This window comes from Vulpes lagopus, chromosome 2 (assembly GCF_018345385.1).
Source record: "Vulpes lagopus strain Blue_001 chromosome 2, ASM1834538v1, whole genome shotgun sequence".
NCBI classification, from domain to species: domain Eukaryota; kingdom Metazoa; phylum Chordata; class Mammalia; order Carnivora; family Canidae; genus Vulpes; species Vulpes lagopus.
The window spans coordinates 123,689,446-123,714,005 of NC_054825.1; the positions used below are offsets into that span (position 1 = coordinate 123,689,446).

At 38.5% G+C, this 24,560-nt stretch overlaps 1 protein-coding gene across 1 annotated transcript in view; it reads right to left on the reverse strand.

The window, feature by feature from the left end:
• Nucleotides 1-24,560, reverse strand: part of THEMIS (thymocyte selection associated) — a 188,717-nt gene that overhangs the window by 55,925 nt on the left and 108,232 nt on the right. The gene's annotated exons all lie outside the window — the stretch shown is intronic.

Sequence of the window (24,560 nt, forward strand, 5' to 3'; positions counted from 1 at the left end):
TTATACTAACTACATATAAAACAATGAAATCATTCATATTTTGTAAGTAACAGACTAAAGTATATAAACCAAATTAATTTCATCTGTTCTTTTTTTGTCCTTTTTTTGATATGGTTACTAGGAAACTTAAAATTGCATGTATGATTAACATTTGTGGTGTACATTATAGCGCTATTGGATAGATAATTCTCAGAGGAGACATGCTAGAGCAATCTTATACATTCCTAAAAGCTGGCTCAACTTAAATTTAATTAAGAAAGAGATAAAAGAGAGCACAAAGTTATCTATCACCAGTCTAGAAAGACACAGGAACAAGTGTGCACCATAATCTGTATCCCAAGATTCTTTGATAGAGGCCTTAATTATTGACAACGTTTACTGAGTACTTACTAAGTACCTGACATAGTACGTAATTTATCCCATTTAATACTCATAAAACTACTATGAATGAGGTAGAGATGAAATCAGGACCAAAGGCATTTGCTGTGTATTTTTCCATGGTCATCTGCCAAAAATCAGCTTGTCTTTCTTTTGTGTTTCATTACAGTCTGCAAACTTGGGGCTCTTATATTTCAGTAGTTTTCCTTTTGTTTTCTGGTAGAATTAATAGTAAAGAAATGTTAAAACATTAAAAGGTAAAGGTGGTTATGACATGCGTGTATGCAGAAGGACCCTGTGATTAATGAGATTAAAATACAAAGGAAACTAATTGGTAGGTATATATATAGAGAGAGATCATAGCCTCATCATGGGACTGGGGGGGCTAGTCCATGGACACCTTCCCTGATCTGCCCCTAGACTTTTTAAGACCCGTGGGTCATCGTGCTGTGATTCAGTAACAGACTGCACATTTGCCTTACTCTTGGCATTCTCCCATTCCATTTTGAGGACCTTTATGTTCTCACTTCTTATTTAAAATTTCCATAAGTTCCAATCCTGCTTTTCCCGAAAAGTTTCTTATAAATGTTACTGTTTGTTTTGCTCTCTCTCTTCTATGTATCACAAGATCAGACCCCCCAACTGCAGTCAGACTTCATTCTTCGTTTTGTCCTGACATCTCCTCTGTACAGGACACCACCAGCGAAACCTCATTACCTGTGAATTTTAAAGCTTCGTATAAACTACAAGTATCTCAGAAATCTAATCCTGTTAGAGGAGACCTGTGCACTCTCAAGGGATACCCCCTGAGACGTTCAAAAACTCTCAAAGTCAAGAGTGCTATTATAGTACATAATTTCTTCCTTAACAATGCAATAACGCAGAATGAAAGAAAATATATATAAGTGGATCTCTTCAGACTCATAACAGTTCTACAAACACAAAGCCAAAATCATGGAGAAAGCTATTTGAGAGATAAGAATGATTACTTTCTTAGCTCTCTATACTGCTCGGCAACATTATCATCCAGTTACTTTCTGGGAAATATTTCACAAAGCAGCAAAGTTTGCAGTATGTCACAAGTGTAAGTATTTGGAAGATGATGAAGAGAGAACAATAAAGCCCAAGTTCACATAGATTGCCAGCTAGAAAAAAAATGGATGGGGAAGTTAACTTTAGCACCTACCTTTAGAACATGAGATTCAATTTCAGTTGTGGTGAATTACAAATTATTCTATGTTATTTTGCACGAAGATTGCAAAATAATGAAAAGAATTTTGTAACGCCAAATGTAAAGGATTGCTCAAGCGATTTAATTGAAACTGGATTGTATTGGGGTGTATTTGGATGCTAGTTGACCACTGCAGCATTCCTTGGAAAACATCTGTCGTTATTCTTAAATCCTTATTTAAGCATCCTTACGTATGCAGTCTAGAGCAAGGTTTTATTGAGGGGCTAATGTAGAAGCACACAGACCAAAATTTAGCACCCAAAATTCGGAGCACCTGCCCACGTGACTTTCAATTTGTGGGACATATCTGAAATCACGGTTTCATTTTCTCTGTCCATGGCAACTTCATATGAGAATTCCAATAAAGTCTTGATCATCATCCAATGAGCTCATTACATTTCTAATTTAGCCCTTGTAATGATTGCTTCTGTCTTTGTGATGCCCACCAGGAATCCCCTAAGTGAATTTCACACATCCCATGTAGCTTTTCTGTTTGTTTGAAGCAACAAACAACAGATTTATTGAATGCAGCATGAACTGTGAATCAATTTTTGGAAATCTTTGTTTTTAAAAATGTTTACTGATACTCTTGGTAAAATAGTTGGCTATTAGACCCATATTTAGCTTCTTTTCTATTCTACTTCTAGAAATAAGAGAATTCCCTCCCTCAGGTAAATAAAAATGCAAAAAAATAAGTTCAACAACTCCAATATCACAACTGATGGGTTCTTTATTAATGGCTTATGATAGAGCCTCCAAATATTCCAGAGTACATCTTCCCCGTCCTCCTACCATCTCTCTGCCCTGTAGCACACAACTGCACACAAACACACAATTCACTCTGTTTAATTCTAAGCCTAGGTATTTAATGATTTTTCCGTTCATGCAGATTATAAATTGGTAGAATATGATGTTTCTTTCATTTAATTAGAGAATTACACTTGCAGAGCAAAATAAATGTTAACGAACATTATTTGTATTCCAGGGATTCATTTCCCATCCCTTCTAACTAACTTAAATGCCATGCTGTGTTTCTGGATTTGTTAACAACTCCAGGCACATTTCCCTCCACTTGCCTCTGTCAACCCAGCAAGCTGTTCCTTCTGACTTCAAAGTGTGATATTTTTTGCTTCATCATCAGTTTTGTAGTCTGAAGGGAGAGTTGGCTTACCTAAAAAGAAACCATACTTTCCAATGAAAACAATAGACTAGGGACGCTAATTACCACTTCCTTTTAAAATACGTATGCCTTTTCCTCCAAAAAGAAAAAGACAAGGGAGCTCTCTCGTAGAAGAATAAAAGCAAAGTGTAAAAGAGATCTCCAAACAGTCTTAATTATATTTTTTAAATTCAAAATATTAAAATCACAACACAATGATGAGCTGAATTATTTATGTATTCAGACAATTATTCCGACCAGAAATTGAACAGTTTCAAAAATATTAAAATGTTTCTAAACAAAAGTTCCCGAGTTGTTCATCATTTCTACAAAGTTACCTGAATATAGCTCAATGCTGAATGCAAGCGTATCACGTTGTATTCATCCTCTTTGCTCTGCTTTCTTCTAGCAGCTTCTAATCCCATTGGCAGTCCTGGTCTTACCTGCCTATGGCACATAATCAATCTTGCTTGCCTACCACATAGCCAACCCTGAAGAATCTTTTCTCCCTAAATAACAACACAAAGTTGAGCTCAGTCTAAAATGCAAATATTACTGTTTCAAATACAACATCAGAAGACAACTCATTTCCAATTCATTCTCCTGACTTTCCTAAGTGGCTCTCTCACTGAATTTTAGTCAACTCGTGGCTCTGGAGGGAGATGGAAACATTAATTATATTCGGAAAAATCGTTCAATTTCTTAAAGCTACGCTTCAAATGAAAGGTTTAATAAGGAAATAGACTGAAATAAAACTAATATTTTTAAGCATCCCATTAAGTTGGGTAAATCATTAGAGTTCGTGCTCCTTGGCTTTCTTCACTTTGTTCTAATCAGTGATTTAAATTTCTAAGTTAGTAGTATTTATTGTGAATAAATGAAAACATGCACCAGTATCTGAGGACTTATGTGCTTGGTAGTGTGTGAAATGTTTTCCTACAATATCTTCTTTGATCTCCCCTGGGCATTTATAAGGTATATATCATGTCTTCATTTTATAAGTGAAGAAAGAGTGGAATTAGAGGTGAAGCAATATGTTCAATGTCACTAAGCCCATACACTCAGGCGTTGGTCTCCACTGCCAATCATGCTTATTTCCCTAGCTTAAGAAGATTTTATTTCTGCTCCATTAGATAAAGGACCTTATAAACTACCTTTATATTCCATAGCAATTACTAACATCACATTGAAATTTGGAACTGAAAAAGTGTTTAATTATTTATGGTTCACCTAAACATAGTTTAATTACGATTCACCTAAGCATAGTTTAACACCAAGGATGCGATTCTTTTAAGTCGCACATTGGATTTTTCCCCATTCTTTTTATATCTGCGTAATTACAAAATGAATATATGCATAGCCCTTACTTCACTATTTCTCCCTCCTCCCTCCCCACGGTCACTATATTCAGAATGACATGCATGTATCATGTCACATATGTGTATCAGGATATAAGAAAGATCATAAACAAATGAGTAGTTTTGTGATTTTTTCTTTTTTTCTTTTTAAAAAAATATTTATTTATTTATTCATGAGAGACACACACACACACACACACACACACACAGAGAGGCAGAGACACAGGCAGAGGGAGAAGCAGGCTCCATGCAGGGAGCCCGATGCACGACTTGATCCCGGGTCTCCAGGATCACACCCTGGGCTGGAGGTGGTGCTAAACTGCTGAGCCACCGGGGCTGCCCAATTTTTTCAATAAATGGAAAAATACTGTGCATTTTGTTCTACAATTTTCTTTCTTTACTTCATAATACATCTTGGACACTTACTTTTCACTGCATCTACATCTCATTTTTTTAAAATGCATAATATGGATATTTTTAGATTATATAATCATTCTTCTATTAATAGACCATATATTGCTTCCATATGTTCATTATTTGAAACAATGCAACAATGATTACTCTTATGAATGCATACAAGGAGGGATTTTCTAAGACATATAATGAGAAGTGGAGTTGCTAGGTCAAAAAAGTGTTCATAGAGAGTATAAGAGAAGCTATTTCCTCATACAATCTGATTAACTTTTTTTCTTTCTTTTTTTTAAATTTTGCCCTTGATGAATTAAAATAGCTTATTTTAAAATTTGAAAAAAATTATCTATAGTGGGATTAATGGCTGCTTTATGTACTTATTGGTCATTTTTATTTCTGTAAGTGTTCTATTCCTATAATTTGTCCATTTTTCAAAGACAGTTTTCATCTCTTCATGGAGGATTCTTAAGGAAGAGTCCTTATATTTGAGCTAATAAGTATTTTATTAAAAATTTAATTGGTTGAAGATTAGGTTCTTGGGGTCATTTTCTGGGAAAAAAAAAACACTTGGATGTGATGGTTCATTTCTGTATATCCAGAATCATTCAAATATCTTCCATTCCATAGATTATACTCTCCTTTTAATAAGTATTTGTGCCAATGGATTCTAATTCCTATGGCCTTTTTTTTTTTCTGGAAACAATAGCAATATCTTTGAATTCTAATGTGATTTTGATGTTTCTACTCCCAGAGAAGTCTAAAAATGTAAGCAGTTCTAGTGAATGATTTACAGGTCCAATCTTTTTGCTTGGGTGGTTCACTAAAAGAGGAGGAAAACTCAGTCTTCAAGGAATTCTATAAGAAGTACAATGTGTTTATTAGACTCCTCTTGGCCCTGCCAGCCATCATGTACTTAACAGACAAACAAAGTTATACTAAATCAAGTCGATACCACTGGATAAGTTCCAGAATTCAGTCTGTCTGCGTATAAAGATATGCTGATTCAAATGATACACCTAAAGCCTTGGAGTTACTTGTAGCATGATTTTGATGATAGAAAAATAATTAAGAAGCTATAAGTAATTCTAAGATTCTGCTGATAAGAGAATAGAACTTTGACCTAAAATGCACTTCCTTGGGGGAAAGGCAAAAAAAAAAAAAAAAAAAAAAAAAATGTAGCTCATTAAAACGGCCTCACATAATTAAGCTAATGTGGAAGCCTCAAGACTTAGAATGTTTCTGTCAGGGATCACTGTTTCTGATCATCACACATACTCTGGATATATTTCAGCACTACTAGTATGCCAAGTTGTACACTAGAAATTTCCAAAAGAAGAATTTACATTTTTAGAATGCTTTTGAGCCTCTTTATCCCATTTTCCACCATTAAAAAGAGAACAGTTAAAAATACTCAGAGATATCTTAAAAGATCTTTATGTATTATTTTTAAAAAAGCCAACCTGCTTTCCTATGACTGATTAGTAGCTACAAATTTAAACTTCCACTAAAGGATTTTAAGAGATTTTTTAGTGACAACGAGAAGATTATGGATAGTTCCATCACACACATGACATCTGGTGTCTTCTTCCTTGCCAAGATCTATAAATGGCTTAAACTGTCACTTAACTTCGTAAAAAGCAAACTTTTTTTTTTGAAGCCAAACAACCTAAAGAATAATAATCAATACAGCAACAACTGTAAAAGCCTCTAATATTAGTGGTTATGCAATCACATGCCAGAGTAAAAGGCTTAAGATGAGCTCAAGTTCAAAATAAGAATACTACAGTAGCCAATTTATCGATTTTATTCTGTAAAATCTTTCATGTTTATACATGGTGGCTTGTGTACATGTCCTAGCTATCTACCGCTGCATAACAAGTCATCTCAAGAGGTAGTGGTTTAAAATAGTATTTTAGGATCTCTCCGTTCCGTGAATCAACTAGGCCTCGTTTCCTGTGCTGTTGTCTGGGTCTGCAGTGTCCACGACTGGCGTGCCTCACACTTTGGTGGAAAAAGCTAGACTCTGCTGGGATGCTATGATGATGGACATCCCAGGTGTCTCTCCAACAAGAGAGCATTAAGTTCCTGGTATGACTTCCCCAATGGTCTTCATGACAAACAGTCTCCTCTGTCTCCCAGAGCCTTTCCCTCATACACTCCTTAGATAAAATTCCTGCGAAGCTCACCAAAAACTCACTTTTTTTTTTTCCCGTTTAAATTGACTGATTTAATCTTAGTCTGGAAACCCCAAAGCACTCCACCCTAGGGCCCTAATTGAGGCAGGTGCACCCGGTCCTCCCCCCTTTGCTGCACCTTGCCTTGATGTCTCCGTGTTGTCTCTCCAGATTTGCCCCGTATTTTCTCCAAGACTTCTCTATTTCCGTTCTCTTGTGGTCTTTTGTTGCACCGCAGCTCACCATCTGACACCCCAGTGTTTAACTTAACAAATGTTAATCTAAAAAAATTAGGACAGGGGCAATCTTTGGAGACTAACTACCACAGTTAGTCTTCTGGTCAAAGATGATACACATCCCTCCCATTTCCAACTGACACTTACTAGACTCCCTAAACTCTCAAGGTTTCATCCCATTTCAACCTCAGGATCACACGTGCACTCTGGGATCCCATGATGTAAATCAGGTTCAGGTGCAGTTGAGGTTACTTGTGGGGGGCCACCTCTTGATCAGAAGACAGTGAAGTAAAGAAACAAGCTATGTGGCGCCCACATACCCGACCTACAATGAGGAGACAGGATCAGGAGAACCGCAATAGATGCTTCCACTCAAAAAGAGGAGGAAAAATAGGAGCAACATAGAGTCACTGGCCTGAAAAATTACTGAGATGTAGCAAAGCACAGTTGTCATTTCACTTTGCTCAGAAGGCAGGGGCATGTTGCTTAGGATCAGATGATGCTCTCTGGGTGGTTCTCCATGGCCGTTGGCCTGCCCTGGAGTCTGGACACTACCCTCTCACTCATCTTCCTTCCTTATGAACTAGGTCATGTTTGCAGATGAGGAGTGTTCTCAGCCTATTTCCTGCCAGGAGGAAGTTTGGGGTTCAAAAGTCTTTTTGTTTTATTTATTTATTTATTTATTTATTTATTTATTTATTTAGCCTTTTTGTTTTAAATGCTCTGTTCTTTTCTGTCCCAAGTTTTTTAATTCCTTAAAACCTGAGGGTTTGTTATATATAAATTATAATGAAATTATCACTAGACAACAGTGATAGTCACATATTTTCTGAGTGGGGTTTTTACTTTGGGTCATGGGAGGAGCCACAGGCTCACAACAGAGAGATTTTAAAAGCCTTACATGTGATTTCTACCGAGAGAAAAAATGAGACAGTCTTTTACGATTTCCTGAAGCCTCAAGAAACTTCCAGCCACCCTTTTGGTCTCATCGTGAACTACACAATGCTTTACTGGTAACACTGTGGCTTTGATTTTTTTCCCCTAAATTAAAAAAAAAAAAGTTCTATTACCCCCTCACCCCCACCTCAAATAATTTCTTGCTCCATTACAGTCAATGTCTCCTACCCCTGGCAACAAATGATCTGCCCTCTGTTACTATAGATCCATTTTGCCTTTCTAGATTTTATAAAAATAGAATCATTTACTGTTTACCCTCTAATTGCTCTGGCTCAGCTTCGTGCCTTTGAGATTGATTCAGGCCTTTGCATTCTTTTCTATTGCTGAGTTATATTCCATTCGATGGCTCTACAACAGTATGTTTATCTATTCATGTGGGAAAGATATTTGGTTGTTTCTTGTTTGGAGTTACAATAAATAAAGACTATATACATAGTCCTGTACATGTCTTTGTGTGGATGTATACTTTCATTCCTCCTTGCTAAGTTTCTTCCAGTGGAATGGCAAAGTCTTACAAAAGATTTATAAAGAATTTCTTTTACAAATCTGTCATACAGGGGCACCTGGGTGGTTCAGTTGGTTGAGCATCCAGCTCTTAGTTTTGGCTCAGGCCATGATCTCAGGGTTGTGAGCTCAAACCCCACATGGGGCTCCAAGCTCGCGCATGGAAGGGGGGGGGGTGTCTGTTTGAGATTCTCTTTCTCTCTTCTCCCTCCCCCAGGTGCCTCCCACCTCTTTCTCTCTCTTCTCTCTAAAATAAACATAAATCTTTACAAAAATCTGTCATACAGTTTCTTTTTCAAAGTTGTATCATTTAATTCCCATAAACAGTATAAGAGAGTTCAAGTTCCTCCACAAGCATACCAAAAGCTGATCCTGTTCATCTTTTAAACTTAAGCGATTTGCTAACTTGTGATTTAATTACTAGTAAAGATGATTTTAAACGTAGAGCAGGTTTTTTTCAAATACTTATTGAGCATTTTGAATGACTTCCTTTGTGAAATGCTCAAACATTTTTTCTTTTCTTTTTTTTCAGTTGTGTTGTCTTCTCATGGTTGAGTTGTAAGTTTTTTTTTTTAACATACAACAGATATAAATGTTTTGTTAGTTATATGTATATAATATTTTCTTTCAGACTGGGGCATTTCTTTTTTTTTAAATTGTTTTTATTTTATTTTATTTTTTATTTTTATTTTTTAGATGGAGGTATTTCTTTTCAGCTTTGATACAGTATCCTGAAAAAGAAGTTTTTGAATCTGATGTCATTCAATTTTACTTTTTAAAAATGATTCATTCTTGTTGTGTCTTAGTTTTAAAAAATCTTTGCCTTCCCAAATTGTAAATATTTTATCTTTCCTTCTAAAAATTATATGAATTTAGCTTTTTGATTTGGGTCTATGATTCATCTTAAGCTATTTTTTTGTGTGTATGGTGTGAATTTAAGATCAAGGTACATTCTTTCTTCCCAATTGATATCCAGTTGTTCTGTAAATACTAGTTGTTTCAAAACCTTTGATAAAAAGATTATCTATTTCCATTGAATTACATTGACACCTTTGTTGAAAATTGGTTGACTATTTGTACGTGCATTTATTTCTCTGCTCCTTCATGCTGCTTTGATCTTAGGTTTATTTTTATTCTAGTCCTACAATGTTTTGATTGCTGTGGATTTATTAGTAGTTTTGAAATGAAATAACATTTGTTCTATAACCTTTTGCTTTTTAAAAAGAAAGTTGCCTTGGCTATCTTAGGTCTTTTGCATTTGCATATAAATTTTAGTATTAGCTTGTGAATTTCTATTTTTATGAAATTAGCTGAATTTTTATTGGAATTGGGTTAAACGTATACATCAATATATGTTATATATTATAAATTATCTTTTCAGAATGATAAATCTTTGAAAGTTTTGTATCTAGTATGTCCTTTAGATCTGAACTGGTATGATCTTTACTATATGAAAGATTATTAAAATGCAAAAATTAAAATATCTCAGTTGAACATTAGAGATGAAGAAAAATTGCTGAACCAATATAGGCATTTTTTATTGCTTATTAAAAAATCAGAGGGTTTAGAATACTAATACACACAGCCCCAAACAAAAGAATATCTTTAATGAAAGGGATCACTAGGAGTATTGTGCTTAACATATGTATTTTTTAACATTATATTTTATATATACATTTTTTTTAAATTTAGGCTGCATGCCCAGCATAGAGCCTAATGCAGGGCTTGAACCCATGACCCTGAGACCAAGACCTGAGTTGAGATCAAGAATCAGATGATTAACTGACTGAGCCTCCCAGGAACCCCTATTATGCTTAATATATTCATAGAATACTGAGCAAATAACTAGTTACATTTCATAATTAATTACTACTGCTAAATATTCTGAACTAGCCATTTTGGTTTTACATTAAACTTATTCATGGAATTCCCATGTACTTTCTCTGATAGGCTGGAGTTTGCTGACATTTAAGGCACTGAAAGAGCACTTCTAATATCCATTCTCCCCTAGTAGGGGATGTCTTAAGGAAACATCTTTGTCATCAAAATTTAAAACATTTTATAAAAACATCAATAACTTGGAAAATTCTAGGTATTTCATAAAATATCATAAATTTTATATTCAATCCTAAGGCAATCCTCTCAAAAAGTCCTATTTTATAAACCATGTTTCAAAAAAAGCACGGAGGCACCTGGATGGCTCAGTCAGTTAAGTGTCTTCCTTTAGCTCAGATCATGATCTCAGGGTCCTGAGATGGAGCCCAAGTCAGGCTTTCCACCCAGTGGGGAGTCTGCTTCTCCTTCTCTGTACCCCTACTCCATTCTTCTGCTCTCTCTCTCTCTCTCAAATAAATCTCAAATAAATAAAATCCCTTTTTAAAGAAGTACACGCATAAAAAGGTTTATTTTTCTGAGATAACAAAAGGCAAGATTACCCTGTTTTAGTATGGTTTTCAGTCTGAACAGTTCTGGGAATATTCAATATAATAGAATGGAAAACCGCTGCTGTGGTCTGATACTTTGTGGAATATAATCTAGAAGTCTGCCTACCCAGATAAACCAACTAAAAAATAAAGTGTGACTTATCTTGTGAATATTAGACCAAAATTTAAAAAAGTAATAATAAAAAGTAGGTTTGTTAACATCTTAACTGATGTATTTTTTTTTTTTTTTTGTAATGATAGTCACAGAGAGAGAGAGAGAGAGAGGAGCAGGCTCCATGCACCAGGAGCCCGACGTGGGATTCGATCCCGGGTCTCCAGGATCGTGCCCTGGGCCAAAGGTAGGCGCCAAACCGCTGCGCCACCCAGGGATCCCTTAACTGATGTATTTTAAATGAATCTCCTTGATTTTAATGGCAGGTGTTTATTGGGTGTTTGTTATGTGCCAGGTACTATTCTCGGTGATTTTCCTAAAATAAACGTGTTAATCCTCACCACAACTTTCTGAGGCAAGATATGATCCCTGTTTTACAAATGTGAAAATGGAGAAAAAAGGAGGTTAAATAATTTGCCCAAGGTCAACAATTAGGAATGATGGACTAAGGGCCTCCGAAACTCCACTCATCTATAGAAGCAATGGACATTGGCAAAAATCAATAGGATTAATTTTTTTCAGAAGTCTAGAATTAACTAAATATCTTCACCAACCCAAGAATATTTTATTCAAAAAATGACTTAATCTTGATGAGAACTGCAAGCTTTGTGCTGTCTTGACTTGCTTTCCTCCCATTCCTTCCCCCAGCTCTGTCGTAGCCTCAAAACTCAGCCAACTTGCAATCACCCACTGGCACACTGAGTTTGGAACTCCTTAGAGAACAGGACAGAAAATTCCTCAAGCAATTAAAGACATAACTACCATATGATCCAGCAATCCCAAATCTAGATATTTAGCCAAAAGAATTGAAATCAGGATCTGATAGAGAAAGATGCATTCTTATATCCATTGCAGCACGAATCACAATAGCCAAGATGTGAAAACAAGCTAAATATCCATTAGCAGATGAATGAATAAAGAAAACGTGGTATATGCGTTTAATGGAAAACTATTTAGCCTTAAAAGAGAAGAAAATCCTGCAATATGCGAAAAATATTGTTGAATCTTGAGCACATGATACTAAATGAAATAAGCTACCATAAAAAGACAAATACTGCATGATTCTACTTATGTGCAGTATCTAAAATAGTCAGATTCATAGAATCAAAGAGTGGAATCATGGTTGCCAGAGGCTAGAAGGAGGGGAAAATGGACTTATTAATCAATGGATATAAAGTTTCAGTTAAGGAAGATGAGTAAGCTCTAGGGATCTGCTATACAACATCGTACCTGTATTCAACAATACTGCATTATACACTTAATTTGTTAAGAGAGTAGATCCTTTGTTAAATGTTCCTACCACAATAAAAAAAAATTTTTTAAAGCCTCATTCTCAGATTATTATCACTCTTACACCAATCTCTCAGCTCCCTGGAAAAGCTCCTTTCATAGCCTGACTCCAGCCAGTCTGGGAACAACCCTAACATGAGGCATTTATAGAAAACAATCAGCAGCAATTATTTAATATTGCATCTTCCTAAGGCTGTGATGCTAGTTGTAGCAATCAAAATGTAAGACATTAGGTTAACTCTCCATATTATAAATCCCCCCAACTTACTTGTTTTTTTTTTTTTTAACTCTGACTCTCTCCAGCACTCTTGCATGTATACAGCCCTCCCCTCCGCCACACACACCCTATATTTTTTCTTTAGCCAGAAAGGAAAAACCTTACATCTATCTATCTACTCATGCAGATAAAAAGCCCCAGAAATCACCAATCCATGGCATGTGCCAACATGACACTTGGCTATAGTTGCCATGTCCTTTGTATGACATCATCCTTCATAGCATGTTTCAATGAAATTCAGACTTATCACTGCTGCCAAGGAAATGCTTTTGCCTATCCATCTCAACAGCCCTGCCAGCATGTGTGTGTGAAGGACTCCATACTTATACATGTGCTACTTCTGGGATCTTTGTTAAATGTATCATAGAGAACCGATGACATACCGAATATCTTGACAACTAACACAAAATGAATTTCATTCCCCATTAGTATGAATATCAAAATGCGTGAGCCTCATAAAGGGAAGACATCAGTGTTCAGTCTGAAGTTTAAGGGTCTGAGACAATGCTTGTAAGATAAGAAGTCGGCCTGTCACACTCTCTGGTAGCTAGGTAGATGGAGGATAGATGATGATTGATGATTGACTGATTGATTGATAGACAGATATCCTGACAGGAAACATGACATTTCTAGATCAGAGCACAGTTTATTATCACAGAGAATCTCAGCACTGGTGAGGCTATAAGAGGCATCACTACTAAAATTCTGAATAAATGGCGTTGATATAATTGGCTAATTATTTGGGGGGAAATGAGGATTTTGTACAAATAGGATTGTACCACGGACTCACAAAAGTATGACACTCAGAGGTTGACCAGCACACTGTCCCCTCTTCCCATCTGGAGAGGGAGAGGCTTTTATTCTGGGATAGAAGCAAATACTACAGGAGAGGGACGTCTCTGAATCTCTCTGAAGTAATAAACTATCTCTATCTTGCAGAACATGCTTCCTCTTCAGTCATCCTTTAACCAAATTTGCCAGTGGTCATTCCCCAGAACATTGAGACCATGAGGGAACATGAACGTATTCAGAGAGAATCGCCTTCTAACAGTCAGACCTAGGGATTGAAGCTCAACAGTCTAGTGACCTTCACTGATTTATTTTACAGCTTTCTAATCCTGAATAATGAAAAGATGGGTAGACTAATGTTAATGGGGAAAAAGAAAGCAAAATGTCTTCTTCACCATTATTGGCATCTTGATTAAAGAAATCAATGACATTCATAATTATTGTCTTGCTCTACACCACCCGAACCTTTAGAGTAATCACTTACTGACAGTCACATGGCACTAAAATATATTTTCAGATTGTAGTTCTCTGAAAGGAAGGATGTTTTGTTTTGTTTTTACATTTTTATCCCTAAATCTTTTCTTGAAAACATACGACTAAAACAATCGTGCTTCAGAGAGTCTCCCTTGATATCACTGAATAGGCAATAAATTTTTATATCTTACAAATTCTGTTCGGACCAGGTTACTTTACTTAATCCCCATTACTTTCTGTCCACTTGCCCAGAATACAGCAAAAGATTAGGGAAATAAAGCTGACTTCATTTACCTTGATATAGCAAAGATATTTCCAAATAAATTTCAAAATCAAAACAAAATGATCCTAGTATCTAGATCACACTTTAGAAACAAAACTTCAGTGTCCTGAGCATTACTAATGTTAATCATTTAGGACCCTCTCACAGCCATTGTGATTTTTTTAAAAAGGTTTTATTTATTTATTTGAGAGAGAGAGATTTATTTGAGCACAAGTTGAGGGGAAGAAAAGGGAGAGAAGAAGCAATGCTCCCCATTGAGCAGGGAGCCTGACTAGGGGCTTGACCCCAGGACCCTGATATCATGACCTGCATCCAACACAGACACCAAGGTGCCCCCATGATGATTCTTTTCTTTTCTTTTGTAAGATTTTATTTATTTATTTATTTATTTATTTATTTATTTATTTATTTACCAGAGAGAGAGAGCACACACAGGGGAAGCAGCAGAGAAAGAGAGAGAGAGAAACAGGCTTCCTGCTGGGTGGGGAGTCCTACTCAGGGCTTAATCCTAGGACCCTGGGACCATGACCTGAACTGAAGGCAGGTGCTTAACCAACTGAGCCACCCAGGCACCCCTAGTGATTCTTTTGAAGTATAAATCATGTCATGCCACATCTCTGCTCTTCCTTTTGATGGCTCCTTATCTCGGTCATAGAAAAAAATCAGAGTCCTTTTATTTTTTTTTATTTTTTTTAATTAACTTTTATTGGTGTCCAATTTACCAACATACAGAAAAACACCCAGTGCTCATCCCGTCAAGTGTCCACCTCAGTGCCCGTCACCCATTCCCCTCCAACACCCGCCCTCCTCCCCTTCCACCACCCCTAGTTCGTTTCCCCGAGTTAGGAGTCTTTATGTTCTGTCTCCCTTCCTGATATTTCCCAACATTTCTTTTCCCTTCCTTTATATTCCCTTTCACTATTATTCATATTCTGCTCACACTATTATTCATATTCCACTCATATGAGAACATACACTGTTTCTCCTTCTCCGATTGACTTATTTCACTCAGCATAATACCCTCCAGTTCCATCCACGTTGAAGCAAATGGTGGGTATTTGTCGTTTCTAATTGCTGAGTAATATTCCATTGTATACATAAACCACATCTTCTTTATCCATTCATCTTTCGATGGACACCGAGGCTCCTTCCACAGTTTGGCTATTGTGGCCATTGCTGATAGAAACATCGGGGTGCAGGTGTCCCGACGTTTCATTGCATCTGAATCTTTGGGGTAAATCCCCAACAGTGCAATTGCTGGGTCGTAGGGCAGGTCTATTTTTAACTCTTTGAGGAACCTCCACACCGTTTTCCAGAGTGGCTGCACCAGTTCACAGTCCCACCAACAGTGTAAGAGGGTTCCCTTTTCTCCGCATCCTCTCCAACATTTGTTGTTTCCTGCCTTGTTAATTTTCCCCATTCTCACTGGTGTGAGGTGGTATCTCATTGTGGTTTTGATTTGTATTTCCCTGATGGCAAGTGATGCAGAACATTTTCTCATGTGCTTGTTGGCCATGTCCATGTCTTCCTCTGTGAGATTTCTCTTCATGTCTTTTGCCCATTTCATGATTGGATTGTTTGTTTCTTTGGTGTTGAGTTTAATAAGTTCTTTATAGATTTTGTAAACTAGCCCTTTATCTGATATGTCATTTGCAAATATCTTCTCCCATTCTGTAGGTTGTCTTTTAGTTTTGTTGACTGTATCCTTTGCTGTGCAAAAGCTTCTTATCTTGATGAAGTCCCAATAGTTCATTTTTGCTTTTGTTTCTTTTGCCTTTGTGGATGTATCTTGCAAGAAGTTACTGTGGCCAAGTTCAAAAAGGGTGTTGCCTGTGTTCTCCTCTAGGATTTTGATGGAATCTTGTCTCACATTTAGATCTCTCATCCATTTTGAGTTTATCTTTGTGTATGGTGAAAGAGAGTGGTCCAGTTTCATTCTTCTGCATGTGGATGTCCAATTTTCCCAGCACCATTTATTGAAGAGACTGTCTTTCTTCCAATGGATAGTCTTTCCTCCTTTATAGAATATTAGATGACCGTACATTTCAGGGTCCACTTCTGGGTTCTCTAATCTGTTCCATTGATCTATGTGTCTGTTTTTGTGCCAGTACCACACTGTCTTGATGACCACAGCTTTGTCGTACAACCTGAAATCTGGCATTGTGATGCCCCCAGCTACGGTTTTCTTTTTTAAAATTCCCCTGGCTATTCGGGGTCTTTTCTGATTCCACACAAATCTTAAAATAATTTGTTCTAACTCTCTGAAGAAAGAAAGTCCATGGTATTTTGATAGGGATTGCATTAAACGTGTAAATTGCCCTGGGTAACATTGACATTTTTACAATATTTATTCTGCCAATCCATGAGCATGGAATATTTTTCCATCTCTTTGTGTCTTCCTCAATTTCTTTCAGAAGTGTTCTATAGTTTTTAGGGTATAGATCTTTTACCTCTTTGGTTAGGTTTATTCCTAGGTATCTTATGCTTTTGGGTGCAATTGTAAATGGGATTGACTCCTTAATTTCTCTTTCTTCAGTCTCATTGTTAGTGTATAGAAATGCCATTGATTTCTGGGCATTGATTTTGTATCCTGCCACGCTACCAAATTGCTGTATGAGTTCTAGCAATCTTGGGGTGGAGGCTTTTGGGTTTTCTATGTAGAGTATCATGTCATCGGCGAAGAGGGAGAGTTTGACTTCTTCTTTGCCAATTTGAATGCCTTTAATGTCTTTTTGTTGTCTGATTGCTGAGGCGAGGACTTCCAGAACTATGTTGAACAGCAGTGGTGAGAGTGGACATCCCTGTCTTGTTCCTGATCTTAGGGGAAAGGCTCCCAGTGCTTCCCCATTGAGAATGATATTTGCTGTGGGCTTTTCGTAGATGGCTTTTAAGATGTCGAGGAAAGTTCCCTCTATCCCAACACTCTGAAGGGTTTTGATCAGGAATGGATGCTGTATTTTGTCAAATGCTTTCTCTGCATCTAATGAGAGGATCATATGGTTCTTGGTTTTTCTCTTGCTGATATGATGAATCACATTGATGGTTTTACGAGTGTTGAACCAGCCTTGTGTCCCGGGGATAAATCCTACTTGGTCATGGTGGATAATTTTCTTAATGTGTTGTTGGATCCTATTGGCTAGTATCTTGTTGAGAATTTTTGCATCCATGTTCATCAGGGATATTGGTCTGTAATTCTCCTTTTTGGTGGGGTCTTTGTCTGGTTTTGGAATGAAGGTGATGCTGGCCTCATAGAACGAATTTGGAAGTACTCCATCTCTTTCTATCTTTCCAAACAGCTTTAGTAGAATAGGTATGATTTCTTCTTTAAACGTTTGATAGAATTCCCCTGGGAAGCCATCTGGCCCTGGACTCTTGTGTCTTGGGAGGTTTTTGATGACTGCTTCAATTTCCTCCCTGGTTATTGGCCTGTTCAGGTTTTCTATTTCTTCCTGCTCCAGTTTTGGTAGTTTGTGGCTTTCCAGGAATGCGTCCATTTCTTCTAGATTTCCTAATTTATTGGCGTACAGCTGTTCATAATATGTTTTTAAAATCGTTTGTATTTCCTTGGTGTTGGTAGTGATGTCCCCTTTCTCATTCATGATTTTATTAATTTGAGTCTTCTCTCTCTTCTTTTTAATAAGGTTGGCTAATGGTTTATCTATCTTATTAATTCTTTCAAAGAACCAACTCCTGGTTCTGTTGATCTGTTCCACAGTTCTTTTGGTCTCGATGTCATTGAGTTCTGCTCGAATTTTAATTAACTGTCTTCTTCTGCTGGGGGTGGGGTCTATTTGTTGCTTTTTCTCTAGTTCCTTTATGTGTAAGGTGAGCTTTTGAATTTGAGATCTTTCCAGTTTTTGAATGGATGCTTGTATTGCGATGTATTTCCCCCTCAGGACTGATTTTGCTGCATCCCAAAGATTTTGAACGGTTGTATCTTCTCATTAGTTTCCATGAATCTTTTTAATTCTTCCTTAATTTCCTGGTTGACCTTTTCATCTTTCAGCAGGATGGTCCTTAACCTCCACGTGTTTGTGGTCCTTCCAAACTTCTTGTTGTGATTTAGTTCTAATTTCAAGGCATTATGGTCTGAGAATATGCAGGGGACTATCCCGATCTTTTGGTATCGGTTCAGACCCAATTTGTGACCCAGTATGTGGTCTATTCTGGAGAAAGTTCCATGTGCACTTGAGAAGAATGTGTATTCAGTTGAGTTTGGATGTAAAGTTCTGTAGATATCTGTGAAATCCATCTGGTCCAGTGTATCATTTAAAGCTCTCGTTTCTTTGGAGATGTTGTGCTTAGAAGACCTATCCAGGGTAGAAGGAGCTAGATTGAAGTCACCAAGTATAAGTGTATTATTATCAAGGTATTTCTTGAGTTTGGTTATTAATTGGTTTAAATATTTGGCAGCTCCCACATTCGGGGCATATATATTGAGGATTGTTAAGTCCTCTTGTTGGATAGATCCTTTGAGTATGAGATAGTGTCCCTCTTCATCTCTCACTATAGTCTTTGGGGTAAATTTTAATTTATCTGATATAAGGATGGCAACCCCTGCTTTCTTTTGAGGACCATTTGAATGGTAAATGGTTCTCCAACCTTTTATTTTCAGGTTGTAGGTGTCCTTCTGTCTAAAATGAGTCTCTTGTAGACAGCAAATAGATGGGTCCTGCTTTTTTATCCAGTCTGAAACCCTGCGCCTTTTGATGGGGTCATTAAGCCCGTTCACATTCAGAGTTACTATTGATAGATATGAGTTTAGTGTCATCATATCTATTCAGTCCTTGTTTTTGTGGATTGTTCCACTGAACTTCTTCTTAAAGGGGAATTTTAAGAGTCCCCCTTAAAATTTATTGCAGAGCTGGTTTGGAGGTTACATATTCTTGCAGTTCCTGCCTGTCTTGGAAGCTCTTTATCTCTCCTTCCATTTTGAATGAAAGCCTTGCTGGGTAAAGTATTCTTGGTTGCATGTTCTTTTCATTTAGGACCCTGAATATATCCTGCCAGCCCTTTCTGGCCTGCCAGGTCTCTGTGGAGAGGTCTGCTGTTACCCTAATATTCCTCCCCATAAAAGTCAGGGACTTTTTTTCTCTTGCTGCTTTAAGGATCTTCTCCTTATCTTTGGAATTTGCAAGCTTCACTATTAAATGTCGAGGTGTTGAACGGTTTTTGTTGATTTTAGGGGGGGATCTCTCTATTTCCTGGATCTGAATGCCTGTTTCCCTTCCCAGATTCGGAAAGTTTTCAGCTAGGATTTGTTCAAATACATATTCTGGCCCTCTGTCCCTTTCCGCGCCCTCGGGAACCCAATTAAATGTAGGTTTTTCTTCCTCAGGCTATCATTTATTTCCCTTAATCTATCCTCATGGTCTTTTAATTGCCTGTCTCTTTTTTCCTCAGTTTCCCTCTTTGCCATCAACTTGTCTTCTATGTCACTCACTCGTTCTTCCACCTCGTCAAGCCTCGTGGTTAGGACTTCTAGCTTGGATTGCATCTCATTTAATTGATTTTTAATTTCTGCCTGATTAGATCTAAATTCTGCAGTCATGAAGTCTCTTGAGTCCTTTATGGTTTTTTCTAGAGCCACCAGTAGCTGTAAAATAGTGCTTCTGAATTGGCTTTCTGACATTGAATTGTAATCCATATTTTGTAACTCTGTGGGAGAGTGGGCTGTTTCTGATTCTTTTTTTTTGAGGGGGTTTTCCTTCTAGTCATTTTGCTCAGTGCAGAGTGGCCAAAAACAAGTTGTATTGGGAAAAGGAGAAAAAGAGAGAGAAGGAAAGAAAAGAGAAAAAGAAAAAAGAGAATGAAGAAAAAAAAGGGAAAAAGAGAAGAAAAAGAAAGAAAGGAGAAAAAAGAAAAAAAAGGGGGGGTGGGGGAAGCAATCAGAAATCAAGAAGAAAGAGAGAAAAAAAAGCACAAAACAAAAGAAAAAAAAAACAAAAACAAAACAAAAACAAAAACAAAAACAAAAACAAAACACGGGGGAGTATCTTCCGATTCTGTGTACTTTAAGTCCCTTGACTTCCCCTGGAACTGGTCCGTCTCGCTGGTCTTCTGGGGGAGGGGCCTGCTGTGCTGATTCTCAGGTGTTAGCGCTGGGGGAGCTGCTCTGCCCCTGCCTGGTGCAGGGCTCAGTGGGGGGTGTTTACCCCGTGAGGCCCCGGGAGGAAGCCACAGTGGCGGGGGCAGCTCTGGGACCCTGGAGTCAGCTCCCGCTGTAGCTCCGGGGCTCTCCGTCTGCAGGGCCTGGAGGCTCCGGGGCGGGGCCGCTGATCTGCTCAGTTCCAGGCAGGAGCGTCCTTGCTGACCTGGGCCCTCCCGGCCTCTGCCTGTCCCGGGGAAGGCCGGATCCTGGGCTGTGTCCCCGCGCCCTGTGCTCCGGGGCCTGCGCTGTTGGATTCGCGCTCCCGGCGGTGCAGCCCCCTCCGCGGAGCCGCCGCCCGAGCCCCTCCGAGCTGCTCCGGGTCCCGCCGAGCGCTGCAGCCCTTAGGGAGCTCGGCGCATCTCCCGGGGCTCAGCTCCTCTGTTACTGTCCCAGGGAGCCCGAGGGCGTCCCCGCCTTTCTGGGGATCCTGCTCCAATTCCCGGGGAGCCCCTTTCCGCGGGGAAGGTCGGTGCAGCTCCTGCTCCTCCGGGCCGGGGCTCTCCTGTCCTGGGGACACTCGCCCCGGCCTCAGCCCGGCTCCTCGCGGGGCCCCTCCCCCTTGGAGGCCTTTTGTGTCTTTATTTCTTTTTCCCCGTCTTCCTACCTTGATAGAAGCGCGAACTCTTCTCCCTGTAGTATTCCGGCTGGTCTCTCTTTAAATCTCAGGCCGAATTCGTAGATTTTCAGGATGTTTGGATGGTTTTCTAGGTAATTTGTTGAGGACAGGTGACTTGGGGACCCTACTCCTCCGCCATCTTGCCCCTCCCCCCCAGAGTCCTTTTAGTGGCCTATAACAGCTGCTTTTTTGCTTCCTTTGTTTTGTCTTGTTATATCTACATATTGGAACTAATTGATGGAGGATTTGATAAATTCAGTTTGATTGGCATGTGGCCTAGAAATAAGTCCTAGAGTAATGTAGCTTTGTATTGAAATTGGATAAATTCTGTATGTAATCTAAAGGGTTTTCCCTGGGAGATTTTTTAAGTGTCATGGAAATGTGCTCTCTTGTTCAGCCCCAGACAAAGACTTATTAAACTTCTTTTGAGGACAATCATACACTCATGCAAGACACAGTATCTGCAGAACAGACTATCCCAGGTCTCACAAAGGAGATAATCTGTGTACACCAATATCAATATTGGCAATGTAGCAAAAGAAAAAAAAAAAAGGAAATCCTAAGGAATTCCAAGGAAACTAGTCAAGATCGCTCTATTACTTGCCAAACTGAAAGATTCTCCTGAGTGAAATGAGGAGTATCTAGAGATTTAATTCTGCTCGATCTCAGAGGAAGACAAAGCAGAAGTAGGGTGACATTAATTTTATAAAGTTTAAGCAAAAAGTGGGTACGGATGCCTGTGCACTATTGAGGTATATTGACTTAGCAGCATCTTTGCTTACCTGGTTAGCACAGAGAACTACAGATTGAGTGCAGACCCAGCCAGGAATATGGTTGCAATACCCGTCCCTCCAACAACATCTCAGCAACGCCACTTTTGTACAAAAAGAAAAACAGGCTTGTTTCTAGACATATGCTACTAATTTACCTAATCGCAATGCCTTTCAATGAAAGCAAATGACTTTATTTCAGATCATGAATGTTGCATACAAAATTGAGCTTTTAGGTGAGGTCACGTTAATCCCCTTTAGATAGGGCTTGTTTTTTTTGTTTGTTTGTTTTTGTTTTTTTTTAAGATAGGTGTTTTATTTCTTTGGATTTTGTTTTTCCAACCATCCTATGATGAAAGTGCTATTGCTCTGTTTTGACAGTGACAGAAACAATAAGCATGGATATAAAGCAAGGAGCAACAGAGCAGAAGAGTTGCTAGAGACAATCCTACACCACCTTTCTGGGAGGTGACATGAGACCATGAAGAGCCCACCAGAAAGGCCCACCCTGACATTGACTACAGTCTAGGAACTTTGGGCAACTCTCTTCAGCTATAGTGTGGAGACAAGGAGACCTCCACCACAAGGTTGTGTTCCAGGAGCTAAATGGGATGAAGTACACAAAGCCACCGTGTGCTGTTATCACAGTTCCTAGGAAAGTACAACTTAAAAAAAAATTGTTATATATCTATCAATAACCCAATGTTAGAAAATTCTGAGAATCATCATTTTGGATTGTGTTTCTGGCTTTCTCAAAATGCTTCCCATTTTGAACTATTCCCTGAAAAACCTATGTTGCCAATCAAATCTGAATTACTGCTGACCCCTGCAGACCACTCTCTTGAAGACTGATTACCTTTTAACTATGATTTGAGATTTAGTTTTCATAATAGGAAATAACAGTTTTGCAGAGTGGCCTGGCAGGGCTTTATAGAACAGCTTCAGTCAGGCTGACATGTGCTTTTATTAACCATATTTCCTGTAGCTGCACAGACAATGAGAAATCCACTTCTGTGAGCCGAACCAATTATAACTGAACAGGTACACTTTTTCCCCAGCCTGGTCATGATGTCAAATGTTTGATTAGAAAGATCTTGTGCTTTTAGCAAAATGGGGGTGAATATCTTTCCATTTGCAAGAACAACCTATTTCAGCCTTCCATTTGGTAGTTTCTTAGTATCTTAATTTTGGTCTCTCGATGTCAGATAGGGTTGCAAATGCAACGCCCTTGAGATGGGAGAGAAACAATATTGTTTACGCATTTCAAAACAGACTGAACGAGCTTCAAGGAGGAAGAAGTTGCACCAGGGCACAGAACCAGATGTAGTGTGTGATATAAAAGAGAACAGAGACAAGGTACACATGAAGAATATATGCCCCAGGGGAGGCAACAGGAGGACAGACCTGGAAACCCTAGAAAGCTCTTCTCAAGGAGAAGATCAGATACAGGGAAATGTTAAGATGAAACAGATAAACAAGTGGATGGAAATATTGCCTTGTGCATACGTAATACAGTGATCCAACCACCACAGATCAGGTTTTAGAAGCACAGGACTGAAACAGGAAAGGATAATCCTGAAAAGACGCAGGAAAATCCTTGCACAGAAGGTTAAAAAAGAGAGAGAGAAAAAAATGGGAACCCAGTTCTCTCTAGCTGTAGGATCATGAAGACAGAGTAGGCCCCGTTAAATCAAGCATTACAAACAAGGGCCTGTCTTCAGCTGCCAGAGAGAGAATCTTGCAGCAAACGTCAAGGGCAACCACCATCCCTTCAAAATACTGTAAGTTGGATACTTCCCATTTCTTAAAAATTCTTCAGTTATAGCAAAGCATTCTGTTGATATTTCAAGGATCTCCAAGGAATATTTGTCAGTTACTTTTAACTCTTTACTGACCAGACTACAGAGACAGAATCACAGATTGGTAGACTATTTACGCTAAAAAAAATTAACATCACTCATTATACTCTAACCTTGTTTTACAGTCAAGAATGGAGAATGCCGGGATCCCTGGGTGGCACAGCGGTTTGGCGCCTGCCTTCGGCCCAGGGCGCGATCCTGGAGACCCGGGATCGAATCCCACGTCGGGCTCCCGGTACATGGAGCCTGCTTCTCCCTCCGCCTGTGTCTCTGCCTCTCTCTCTCTTTCTGTGACTATCATAAATAAATAAAAAATTAAAAAAAATTAAAAAAAAAAAGAATGAAGAATGCCAAGATTGCCTCATACCACGTGGCAAACTAACAACACAGCCAGGATGAGAATCACATTCTCCTGATTTCCAAACAGTATTTTTTCCCACCACAGCTCTCTAAAATTAAATTTTCAGTATTTTCAAAAGAGAATTGCACCTATATAAAGTCCAAGAGAAGAAAATTCTGTGAATAAGAGAATCAGATCGGAATAAGCTAAACTGAAAAGTTCAGCAGCAGAGAGTTATAAGATGAAGATTCTTTAATGGAAGTAGAAGGAGAAAAATGCACCCCAGATAGAAGTACCTTTTGCTTTGCCCCCTACAACTGACCATTTTTTTGTTACCCCCATTGTTATCCTGTTGGCCCAGGGCAGCATCATATATAGCAATGTCCCCCTACTGGTTTCTCTGTTTCCATCCTTGCTCCCTTTCTAGCAGCAGCACAGAAGTCAGAGTGAGTCCTGTAAAGTGTAACTGTCATTCCCCCACCTGTTCCTCCAGGGGCTTCTTGTCTCATAAAAGGTTAAGCCAAACTTCTTACAATAACCTACAAAGACATACACAATTTGTCTCCCCCATTTCATCTCTGAAATCATCCCCTTTTGTCTCTTTCTTCACTATATCCCAGCCCTCGTGGCCTTCCAGCCAAATTTTGGGTACATTAGTCACACCCTTGCCTTGGGGTTTGTACCATCTCTTTCTTCTGCATGGAACAC